This window comes from Polypterus senegalus, chromosome 7, assembly GCF_016835505.1.
Source record: "Polypterus senegalus isolate Bchr_013 chromosome 7, ASM1683550v1, whole genome shotgun sequence".
NCBI classification, from domain to species: domain Eukaryota; kingdom Metazoa; phylum Chordata; class Cladistia; order Polypteriformes; family Polypteridae; genus Polypterus; species Polypterus senegalus.
Genome location: NC_053160.1, coordinates 61,350,381 through 61,362,684, shown reverse-complemented (window position 1 = coordinate 61,362,684; position 12,304 = coordinate 61,350,381). Strand labels below are relative to the sequence as shown.

The 12,304-nt window shown below is 36.8% G+C and overlaps 1 protein-coding gene across 1 annotated transcript in view; it reads right to left on the bottom strand.

Moving 5' to 3' along the window:
• Window positions 1-12,304, bottom strand: part of pde4d (phosphodiesterase 4D, cAMP-specific) — a 1,397,741-nt gene that overhangs the window by 1,304,953 nt on the left and 80,484 nt on the right. The window lies entirely within an intron of this gene.

Genomic DNA, 12,304 nt, shown 5'->3' with positions numbered 1-12,304 from the left:
AAAGGATGCTGACGTAGGGGTGTGAAGGGTTTTAAGGTGGGACGGATTTACAGGTTTTTTCATAAGATTTGATAATTCTAGTGTTAATAAGTAACATCCCTTTATTACTGTTGTGCAGATTATCTACCTGCCTCTGAAACCCAATGATACTCTCACTGCTGCCTTGAATATATGAAATGTTGGTTGGCATCAAAATTTCTTTAACTAAACAAATCGCAAAAAGAAATTATTCGCTTTTGGTCTTTTATCCTCCTCTATCAACAAAAATCTTGGTTCACGAACTCCACACATTGGGTCGTAGGTTAGAAACCTTGGTATTATCTTTGACTCAGATTTCAAATTTGATAAACTGTTGTCAAAAGCAGCTGTTTCAGATTGGGGCTATCACTAAAGTTAAACCATTTCTATATTTTAATGATCTACAAAACCATATTCATGGTTTTGTTTCATTCCATTTTGACTACTGTAATCCTTTCTATACTGGTGTTTCTCTCTCTTTCTGTCCCAACTACAGCTAATTCTAAATGCTTCTGCCAGAGTCTTGACAGGCAATAGAAAAAGACAACGATGTTAGCTTCTCTTCATTGACTCCCTCTGGAATAAGATTTTATTGTTTGTGTTTAAAGCCCTCCATGGGTCTACATCAGCTGTTTTGTTGATCTTTTCTGTCTTTACTATTCACTAGGTCCCTCTGGTCCTTGAGGAAGAGAAAACATTATTATTTTACTCACAGATATCAAGGACTGTGTTTTGAGTTGATCATGCTGCAGAGAGCTATATGATTTGTTCCTCATTTATGCAGAAAAGGAGTTGGGCTGTGTGCACAGCATTAAGGGACTAACGTTTATCATTTATAAGAAATGCTGACCTCTGATACTAACAGAAGACCCTGTGAAGAATGTAAGCTCTTTATAACTAATGTAATGAACTGTAAGAATGTTTAAATTGGTTCTAAGTGTGCATAATTAGAAGGGTGTATTCCTTAGGAATGCAAATGGCTGTTTGTTCTATGTTTTAGGATACTCCAGTATATCATAAATTAAGATTTAACCTTAAGCTATGTATAACCTCGGAATGAACTGCTAGGGGTTTTTTTCTTTTCTAGGATATAAAAGAGAGAACGTTTTTACTTTAGATATTCTGCTTAAACTCAAATCAGTTGACTGAGTTGGGAAGAGGCAGTCTCACAATCTCTCTAGCTCACCAAGAATTAAGAATAAAGAAATTATTTTTTTAATTGGGTTTAAGTTCTTCCGTTGTTTTCTGACTTCAGCGCTCACATCCTCTAACAAATTATTACTGCCTAGTCCAAGCTGTTGGGTGATGATGCCTTCACTGTAGTGGGTTCTTAACTCTGAAACATCCTGTCCAGGTTAGTTCCTATAATTAATTATTTTAAATCACAGTCTAAAAACTTACATTTACTCTCTTGCTTTTAGGTAACATTGACAGTCTAGCTTGACATTGTAGTTTTATTTCTTGTTTTATTTTCTAAATGCATATGTATTTCCATCCATCCATTATCCAACCCACTATATTCTAATTACAGGGTCACGGGGGACTGCTGCAGCCAATCCCAGCCAACACAGAGCGCAAGGCAGGAAACAATCCCCGGGCAGGGTGCCAGCCCACCGCAGTGCACATGTATTTTATGACTGTTAACTGCCAGGCATTACACTTAGCTGTGTTTTGGTTTTGCCTTTGTTTTTTTATCCTTTAATTCTAATGTTTTATGTTTTTATTCCTTTTCTTATCTATTGTTGATTTTACTCTGTAAAGCACTTTAGTCCACTTTCAGTTGTTATAAATGTTATATTTAAATAAATCTGACTTGGCTTGACTTGTCTACTCTTATTCATTCAGATACTCCCAGATAGATAGTATACCATGTCATAAAGCATTCACTGCCTCAGACTGATGCCATTAACATGATAATGGCTTTAGTTTACTAAACTCTGTCCTGCATAATCCCCAGATCTCAACCCAAAAGAGCACCTTTGCTATGAGATGCAATAGAAGGCTAGCATTATGACAAATTCAGCACAGGAAGCCAAATGTGACACAGAAAGGTGTGATGCTGTAGAATCAGCATTAGCCAAAATCCAACAGGACTGTTTCTAGCACCTTGCTGAATCCATGTTTGAAAGACTTCAGGCTGTTCTGGAGGCAATTGATACTATATAGGTACCTAATAAAGTAGTGGAGAGTAGGAGACACTTGACCTGTAGTCCCTGCTACCGAATATTTCTTAGAGAACAAATGCCCTTGTCACTTAATACTTGCATTACACATGCACTCCCAAACTGCATGGCATTTTTTCCATGAAGAAGACATTAGACAATTTGCTGGAATAGCCAAGCACATTATCATAGTCGGCACAGCCAGAAGCTAATTCTGAATGTCACTGATGGTCATGTTTCTGATATGTAATATGGCCATTGGTATTAATACTTTCTCCATTAAGACAGAGACATTGAGATTGAAGATATCGTCATTCTTCATGCTGGGTTGACTAACTAAAATGAGAGTAGTCAGAAAGGTATAAGGAGGAGCAAAACTGAAAGAAACATAATAAAAAGTGTGCCTACTCATTAACAGATACATGTCCAGAAGGCTGATATTTTCTAATTCCTTGCACCAATCTGGACCAGTTGGATGAATCAATTATTCATTTATTATTCTAAAAATGCAGTATGCATAGTCACTGTAGTTGCTGTAAATGACTTGTCTCCGATGTAGGAATTTTCAAATCAACACTTTTTCATGGCTTTCATGTGTTTAGGTGTGTGTTCCAGATGCACACTATGTACTGAACACCAAGGTAGAAAGGCACTCCACCTCTTCAGGTAAATATGTGTAATAAATGGAGATGGACTTAGCATGAAGCAGCAATATGGATGCACTGTTTAGCACAGTCCATTTACCTGAAATGATGAAAGCTTCTTCTATAATAGTGACATCACTTTTGTAACATTTAGCTTGAAGGACCTAAATGATCTAGTCCAGAAAGGAAATCTCCAAAACATCCCATAACAGTTGATGGCTCCTATTACTTACTCTATATAATGCTTCCAATAAAATACTTCAGTTGCATAGATTTCTAATAGCTTCTTGGACACATACTGTTGTGCACTAACAAATGTATGAAAATGCAGCAGTACATTTTTTCTGTCAAAAAAACCTCGCATATTTTGGGCATCATTTTACATATAAATACCATGTAGATAAAGTAAACTGTACACCATTTAGCCTAAATTATTTTAAAGCATAGCATGCGAAAGACACTGACTAGTTTGGAGTATTAATGGAGACTGCCTATGGTTCTCTTTTACTATTTTTTCAAGTTTACTTTTTATTATTGTTGTCTATATTTATAAGTTATCCAAAGCATGTTTTATTAAAGAGTTTAAAAGCATTTTATATGTGTTTACTTCAAGAGCTCACACAGTAGCTCTACATATGTACACACTATCATTTGAAATACAAAAGATATGCTAAATATGATTTGTTTTGGTCACATTGCAATCAAGCTTTCAATGAGTTGAAACGAGGTTGAAAGAAAACCACCAGTAAAATATATACATCATGTTTATAGAATTATTACTGTCACATGTAGATGAACATGAGCTTGATAATATTGCTGCAGTCTACCATAGTTGTATTTTATATATCTGTTAACTATATCTGGGAACTGTTTTCTACCTGTGGTTAATATTACTAGTTATTTTCAATGTTTTAGTTATGTTAATTCATATAACTGTCCCCGTACATTCTATGTTGGTTGGTTATGTTTTTGAGCAAAACCTCTGCAATCTAAAGAAAAAATAATGTTATCCATCAAATAGACTTCTTTAAGTCTAACAATCATGTTGGAGGGTTCTTTTCCAGTCAATTTAGCGTCTTTTCTGCAACTGCTAGTAAAATCTGTAGCAAAAAATAAACTGCTTTGGTTTCACTTCCACACTGACATCATAGGGTTCTATGGTAAATGTATTTCTATAATATTGCTGTTTTATAATATAATTATTGTATTATATTATATTTTATAATATATTTATTATTATAATTATTGTGAACAGCTGGGCTGGCTACTTTGATCAGTTGTTCAAAGCTAATCCGCTGGCTAGGAGGTTGGATATCTCTGAGTCCACGGTCCTTGAGGCTAATCCTCCAATTAGCTGTCAACCACCCAATTTCACTGAGATTGCACCGGTGGTGAACCAGCTGAGGGGAGGAAAGGCTGCAGGGATCTGTGGTATTCAGGGTGAACTTCTCCAGGCTGGTAGTAAGGCTGTCCTCCTGGCATTGCAAGCAATCTTTGCTTCCATTTGGGAGACTGGAATCATTCCAACTGACTGGAAAATGGTACTTGTTGTCCCTATCTGGAAAGAGAAGGGTGATCACCTTGATTGCAGTAACTACAGGGGGATAACACTGCTCTTGGTGCCGGGTAAGGTCCTTGCTAGGATCTGTGGTCACTTGCTCACCTACCAGCGACTGGAACAGTCTGGTTTTACGCCTAAGAAGTCTACCAGCGACCGCATCCTGGCACTGAGGGTTCTCATGGAGCATAAACGTGAATATCAGCAGAGTTTCTTTGAAGCCTTTGTCGATTTTTTTAAAGTGTTCCACTTGGTTGATCAAGCTGCCCTTTGGGACATCCTGAAGGTTTGCAGGTTCCCCTCGAGGTGGCCGGAAATCATGGCTGGCCTGTACACTGGTACTGTGAGTGCTGTGCAGAGTGGGGGCAGAACCTCTGCGTTTTTCCCAGTTAATTCTGGGGTTCGTCAGGGGTGTGTTCTGCTCCTACTCTGTTCAATGCTTGTATGGACTGGGTGTTGGTCAAGGTCGTGGGGTCCAGCGGCTTTGGGGCACCTGTTGGTGAAGAAAGATTCATGGATCTTGACTTTGCTGACAATGCTGTGATCTTCGCAGAGTCAATGGAAGATCTGATCGGGGCACTCGAGAGACTGAGCTAGTAGTCTGAGTGTCTGGGGTTGTGAGTGTCCTGGATAAAAACCAAGAGTCAGACCTTTAATAATCTCTTGGGCACAGCCATCAGCAGTTTGTCTGTTTGTGGAGAGTATGTCGACCTTGTCGAGAGGTTTACTTACCTTGACAGTGACATTCATGTCTCTTGGTACTCTTCCTATGAAGTCAATAGATGTACTGGGAGAGCATGGGGGGTCATGAGGTCACTGAAAAGGGGTGTGTGGCGCTCCTGATATCTATGCAAAAGGACGAAGGTCCAAGTGTTTAGAGTCCTGGTGCTTCCTGTCTTGCTATTTGGTTGCGAGATATGGACACTATCCAGTGACCTGAGACAAAGACTGGACTCCTTTGGAACTGTGTCTCTCTTGAAAATCCTTGGGAATCGTTGGTTTGAATTTGTGTCGAATGAGCGGTTGCTCATGGAGTCTCGAATGAGGCACATTACCTGCACTGTGAGGGAGTGTCAGTTGCAGCACTACGGCCATGTGGTGCGTTTACCCAAGGGTGATCCAGCTCGTAGGATCCTCATTGTTGAGGACCCGAGTGGCTGGACCAGGCCAAGGGGTCTCCCATGTAACACTTGGCTACGGCAGATAGAGGGTCATTTCTGGAGGGTGGTACTAGACCGCATGTCTGCCTGAGGGGTTGCCAACCAGGATCCTGAATTGTTTCATCGTGTAGTGGGAGCGGCAATGCTCCCCAACTTGACTTGACTTTACAAACAGATTACCAGTAACACTAAATTTTAATCTTTGAAAAATATATTGTCTAATTTGCAGATATTCTGAAGAAATTTATACTAGGCAAAAGAAATTCAGATTTTAGTTTCTCAAATTTCTTAAATTTGTTATTTTTAATTTTATTATTATGAAAAAGCAAATGAACCAATCTAAGATTGAAATATGTCCAGTTCTAAAAGTCTACAGTATAGCAAAGAGACTGCGGCTTAAAGGTTTTCATGTATGGAGAGTTAAATGTGGGAGCGACTGAGGTTAATTAAAATGTTATTGTTTCCTTTAAGGTCTTATCTATCATTTTGGTTCATTGTCTTGAAAAGAAAAACATTAATTTTAAATGTGAGAAAAGCTTTCAAAAGTAGCATTCTGCTACTCATGTTTTCCATTCTAGGCCACCATGTGGAAACAATATCTTGAAATTCTTTTGTTCCTCTCTTCTGGGCATTGTTTGCAGAGATGAGATTCTTAGCCCCCCTCTTATTTTTATTTCTTTTTTTATTTTATTAGAGGAAAACCACATTCCATACAATCAAGTCAAACTTAACAGAACAGAATTCAATTGCAACCTTGAGAGAAAGAGAGGAATTTTCTGCAGTCTTACTTGGAAAATAAAAATTGAAGAGCCGGAGAGTTATTGTCCACACTTGGAGACTGATATGTGTCATCCATGTATGTATTCCTTGGAATATTGTAATCTGATAATTGTACTGTTATATTAAAGGTCCCTCTTGAGATCTAACTTGAGAAGGGAGGTGATGAGGGGGGCTTCAGCTCCTGCTCTCTGGCATCTAAGCCCCTCATTTCTGAGTGCCCCCCGAAGCTTGTCGAATTTACCCTCCATCTATTACTTGCATGAAACCTCAGGATGACCACCTACCCCCTTCCTCTTCTATCTTTCCTGCATGTACAATTCGCACAAAACTCCACAGGGAACCAGCTTTTCTCTCCTCCCATTCTTTGACCTAACTTACATATACTGTATAATAGATAGAAACCTTAAACTAAAATAGTTAATTAAGTGAAATGATATTTGAAATGAACATGAAACAAGTATGTTAGTTAGAAATATAATACAATATTAGGAAAATTTAATTGATTGACCAGCATATTTTGGCTTTTGAACCAAAGGGCAGAACTGTTCAGATATGTGATCAACAACAACATTTATTTACTGTATATAGCATGTTTTCATACAAATGATGTAGCTCAAACTGCTTTACAAGATGAAGAAAGAAAAGTTTATAAAAAAAATAAAAATATAAAAATAAGATTAGGCAATACTAAGTAACAAAGAATGAAGTAAGGTTGAATGGCCAGGAGGACGGAAAAAAAAACTCCAGATGGCTGGGGGAAAAAAAACCAAAATCTGCTGGGGTTCTGAGGCCACAAGACCATCCAAACCACACTGGGCATTCTACCTAACATAAATGATGTAAAACATGAATAAATGTTAAATGTTTGTATGATACCCATCACATTCAATATACAGTACAGTATTGAAGCCAAAAAACATACTGTTATAATAAAGCTATCAATAGAATGTTGAAATTCAGGATCCCAGACTTTATTTTGACAAAGAAACCAGAGGAGTTGAATCAAATAGGTTATTAGACACACAGACAACATTGCCACTGAATAGGAATCATAATGCTAATTGCATTATTTCATAGCACGGTAACACTATGGGCTCTTTCTCCCAGAATGTGGCATTACAAATGATGTTATCATCTGTTTTAAATCCAGTTCTTACTGCATAACTTAATATGACTCAACTAACCATTAAGACCCCATGCAGTGAAGTCTTGTTTTTATTTCATTTTATATCATATTACTGTAAAGTGTTTTGAGTGGAAATAAACAAAAAAATTAATTTTGTTAACTTTTGGAGTTTTCAGTTTCTTTGTTTCATTTACTTTGTGATCAGTGTGGCCTTTTTTTACTCTGTACTGTTTGTTAATAAAAGTTTTTATAGTTGCCAGGTCACTGAAACAAGTGTTTTTTGAGTGGACTAGAATGCTGGTAATTTTAAAGAGACAGATTTCGGATCTAATTCATTAAAGATTTTTATTTTGTCTAGTACCAAGCAAAAGCACTAAACCCAGCAAATGGCAGGCATCAGGTGCTCAGAACAAATGATTATACAACCTGAGGAAGTAAAGGCTATGCCCCAGTGAGAGATGTTAAGTAAAAAAGGGCTAGCAGTTCTTAAAGTTATGCCCACACAAGAGTTCTAAAAGCGGAAAGGCAAGTTCACACTGAGAAAGTCACCCACTCAACACTCTGAAACTTGTAATAAACCCAGGAGCTGTCCCTAGAATTCAATATTACACTGTTATAGAGGTGTCATTCTCTTCCATTTACTGATCACTTCACACATTATTGACTGGCAATACTGATCTAATGCACTTCTAAATTGTTTCTCAAATCAGGATCCTGAGGTGGTTCGTCGTGTGGAGGGTGCAACAATGTGATGTATCAGTGCATGCTCCCATCTACCACCACCACTGCCACAAATTTTGTTATTTAAAAAATGTTTCAAAATGTAAATTCATGCAGTTTCAGATCTTTCTCGGGAGTGTCATTTTAAACTGAGATATGCAATTTTACAGGTAAACAGGCAACAAAACAAAAACAATCATGGGTTAATGGTTGCCAGTGAACTTAGATAAATTGGAATTTGAACATTATTAGTTGTATAATGGCAATAGTAATAAGGAAACAATAATATTAGTATACGTGTTTAAAAGCAATTTTGAGTTAATCAATTTTATGTTAATGTCTTATTTTTTGTTTACCATGACATTATTTTGGGAGCCACTATTTTGTAAAGGTTCCCATCTGATTATGATCACCATAATAGGTTATATCATATTTTACCCTCCAGGATAAATATGGCAGAAATTAGTGTGTTCAGTTTCCCTTGGTTGGACAATCCATCAACATCTTTTTTATTTGTTATATAGCCATATTTAAAATAGGTTAGTGGTAGGATTCGTTTCAGTATTAACCTTTTTTAGTCTTCGGCCTTTGTACTTTTTTGCTTCATTACTTTGATGCTTTGGCATTTTTTGATCTCTGGTATTGACCATGGCATGCCCCCTTGACGATGTTTCCCCTGATCCCATTAGGTGATGATCTTTTGGCATATTCACCTTGTGCTCACAATAATTTGAGGGCTTCTCCATTTTATGCATAACAATCTGGTGTGATAATCCTTCCAGTCACTGGTGCAGTGGCTGGGGTGCCAAGCTAGTAGTTCCTCTTTTAATTGGTATACTTGAAATAAAAAGTCCAAAACAAAATGTAATTGAGCATGTGCCATCCTAGTGATGTGTTCCTAACAACAGATGCAATTTCAAAAACTTAGAGCTCTGTCTTTAATCTCTCTCGAGTTTCAAGGGTCAAAAGATGACATTCCCGGATTCATCCCTCCATATTTATAGGCCCTTGACCAAGGTGGGCAGGGCCGGCACTGACTATTAGAGGTGGGGCTATGCCTTCTCTCCTGGTGACTGCTCAGGGCTGTGGAGAAAGCAGGAGATACCATTATCAATCGCATCTCCTCTCACCACAAGGAGGTATTTGTGGACTTACCAGAGCCGTCAAAATGTTCCTGTGCAGTGTGTGTGACACTGGTTCTTTTTTTATTGTTGTTGTTGTAACATACTGGTTTGATTTTTAGATTTCTAAGTTTTGATGTGCCTTCGTATGACCGACTCCAAACTTGCTTAGATGACAGGTTACCGAAAATCTGCTTATCAAATATTATTTAATGGTCTAGATATCCATGACACACACAGCTGAAGACTGTCTTCAGCCAATAACTATGAAGTCATTCCCTCAATAAATCCCTGAAAGAAGCTCTAAGAGCTTTTTGTGTAAATTGTTTTATGATCAAAGTTAGAATGTGAAAATGGCATCCAGTGTACAGTGAGGTGGGTCGTCCCTCATATATATATATATATATACAAATCTTACTTTTTAGCTCTTGGTGAGAAATAGCATTGACATGTATAATAAGCCTATTGTTGCGGCTTAATGTACCATTTAAACCATTTGGTTTAAACAAGGAAACATATTCTAAATTCGCATTTGCTCTAATTCTCTGCAATTTCACATTTTAAAAACATTTTAAAAGTTATTTATAAATATAATGACTCTTGTATGATGCATGAATAGCTACAGAGTTGTATTGTTAGAGAGAAATGCAAACTAAAAGCAGAATTAAAATTATGCAGTGTTGTATACCAAAAAATGTTTTAAAGAACAGACACAAAAATGAAACTCAGCTGACTTCAAAAAGGCCAGCCTTAGCAGAAAGCATAAAATATTTATTTCATAGACTGAAAAAGACTGTAATGTTCAAATTTTCAAATAAAATATGAATGCTATCAAATAAAGTGCTATTTTGGAAATTCGAAACTGGTGACAAAGAAAATGCATTTTAATCAGCTTTCAATTAGGCTCAGGTGAATAATGCCTCTGGCTTTTTTTTGTGCGCACAAATATACGCAACTCATTTCCCCAATTATAGACATTCCCCATTTCTCTGATGTTCAATTAATTCTAAGACTGGAGCACTGATTAAGGTATTTCAAGGTTTTATGCACTGATGTTAATCTTATACAGAGGAACAGCATTTGTACTGTCTAAATTGTTTTGTTTCACATCAGTAGGTCTGAAACATTCATAAACTAGAAACACATCTACACCTTTTAAATATTACTTAACAAAACATATATAATGGTATAATGGTCGCCAATCTGCCATAATAACCTTCTAAAACTGACTTTATCCAATTCAAGATCATGGGAAAGCTGGAGCCTGCCCTGGTAGCATCAGCCACAAAGCAAGGTGGGACCCAGCAACAGTCTAACAGAACGGCCCACACTTTCACACACCCACTCACATAGGGACAATTTGGAATTGCAGATTATCCTAACATGCATATCTTTGGAGATGTTGGAGGAAAACTGGAGTATCTGGTGGAAACCCCACAAAGACATGTAAACCCAAACACAAGACAGTTTATTTATAAGGCAGCAGTGGCACTGTGCCATCCTCAGTACTTATTTTAAAAAATAGCTCATGCTGTCTGAACACAGCAAAAAAGGCTTGAATAATTTACTTTGGCAAACACTGTAAACATTAATAATCTTTCACAATACAAAATACAATATAATAGTGCACCTCAACTTTTTCTAAACAAAGTTCAAAATTTATCTTAGTAGAAATTACTACATGATTTATTATTCATGCACAAACTCAAGTTTTGGTGTGTATATTTTTGCATTGCTCTGACTATTTATTTACTCATATTTATTTAGACATAGACTGGTGATAGACTTCAATGGTCCTGCCCAGGAGATACACTTGGTGATTAAGTCTTTAATCAAAGGAATGTATGTCCATGATTCCTAAAATTAAAGGAAAAAATGTTTCTTTAACTGATAATTTTTCACTGCAGTTGATTTAGTCCTGTACATAACCTTGCACTAAAATGAATATATATAATTTTGTATTCATCACAATGGAAAATTCTATGAAAGTAGCTAGCCAGTGTGAGCAAAGACTCCTCCTATTTTACGTCATTCCTTCCAACTCCAGTAACTCTAACTAATCTGTCATCTAGTCTGTTTTGTCATGGAATTACATCATGATTTATTCTTGTTCAAACAATTACACTGTGGTAATTGACACTGGTCAGCAGCAAACCAATGGTGTCTGGATTACAAGCAGTTCCCTTTAAGACCTAGCAACAGAATAACTCTTATACCCAGGCACCACCTCTAAGTACTGTAAGAAGAGAGCAACCTTATTACGTCAACTGAGCTCTCTCTAACTCATCCCCCATCTTTTGAACATTACCATGTCTACAGTGCAAATCCTGCAGACTAAGTGTTTTGTCAGAGATATTTTGGACATACATACATACATACATACAAACATACATAAATGTGCAAATAAATAAAAACTGCATGAAATGTGAGCATAAATAAATAAATGTGTCACAAAATATGCTTTTTTGTTCCTTATTTATTAATTGGATTTTATTGATTTTATTAAAATCAAATAACATTCCATACAAATAACTTGAGCTTTACAAAAAAAGGGTTCGAAACAAATCAACCCCCACCCCTGAGAAAGAGAGCTAGGCCAGCAGAGTAAAACTTTAAGCTAGTAAAAATAAGTAAATAGATAAATTAATAAATAAAGATAAATGGAGTAAAAGAGGGGGGAATAACCTGCTTCCTCAATTTAAATGCTTATTCTAAAATGTTACTGATTAGATCCTGCCAGGTTTTGAAAAAGTTTTGTGCAGATCCTCTAAGTGTGAATTTGATTTTTTCCAGTTTCAAATAGTATATAACATTGGTTACCCACTAACTTATAATAGGTGAGTTAGTATTCTTCCCGGAGAGCAAGATAAGTTTACATCCTTATGATGTCAACTGAGCTCTCTCTAACTCATCCCCCACCTTACCATGACTACAGTGCAAATCCTGCAGACTATGCCAAGTGTTTTGTCATGGAATCATCACAAAATCCATCCCAATATGGAGTGCTATTTTGGA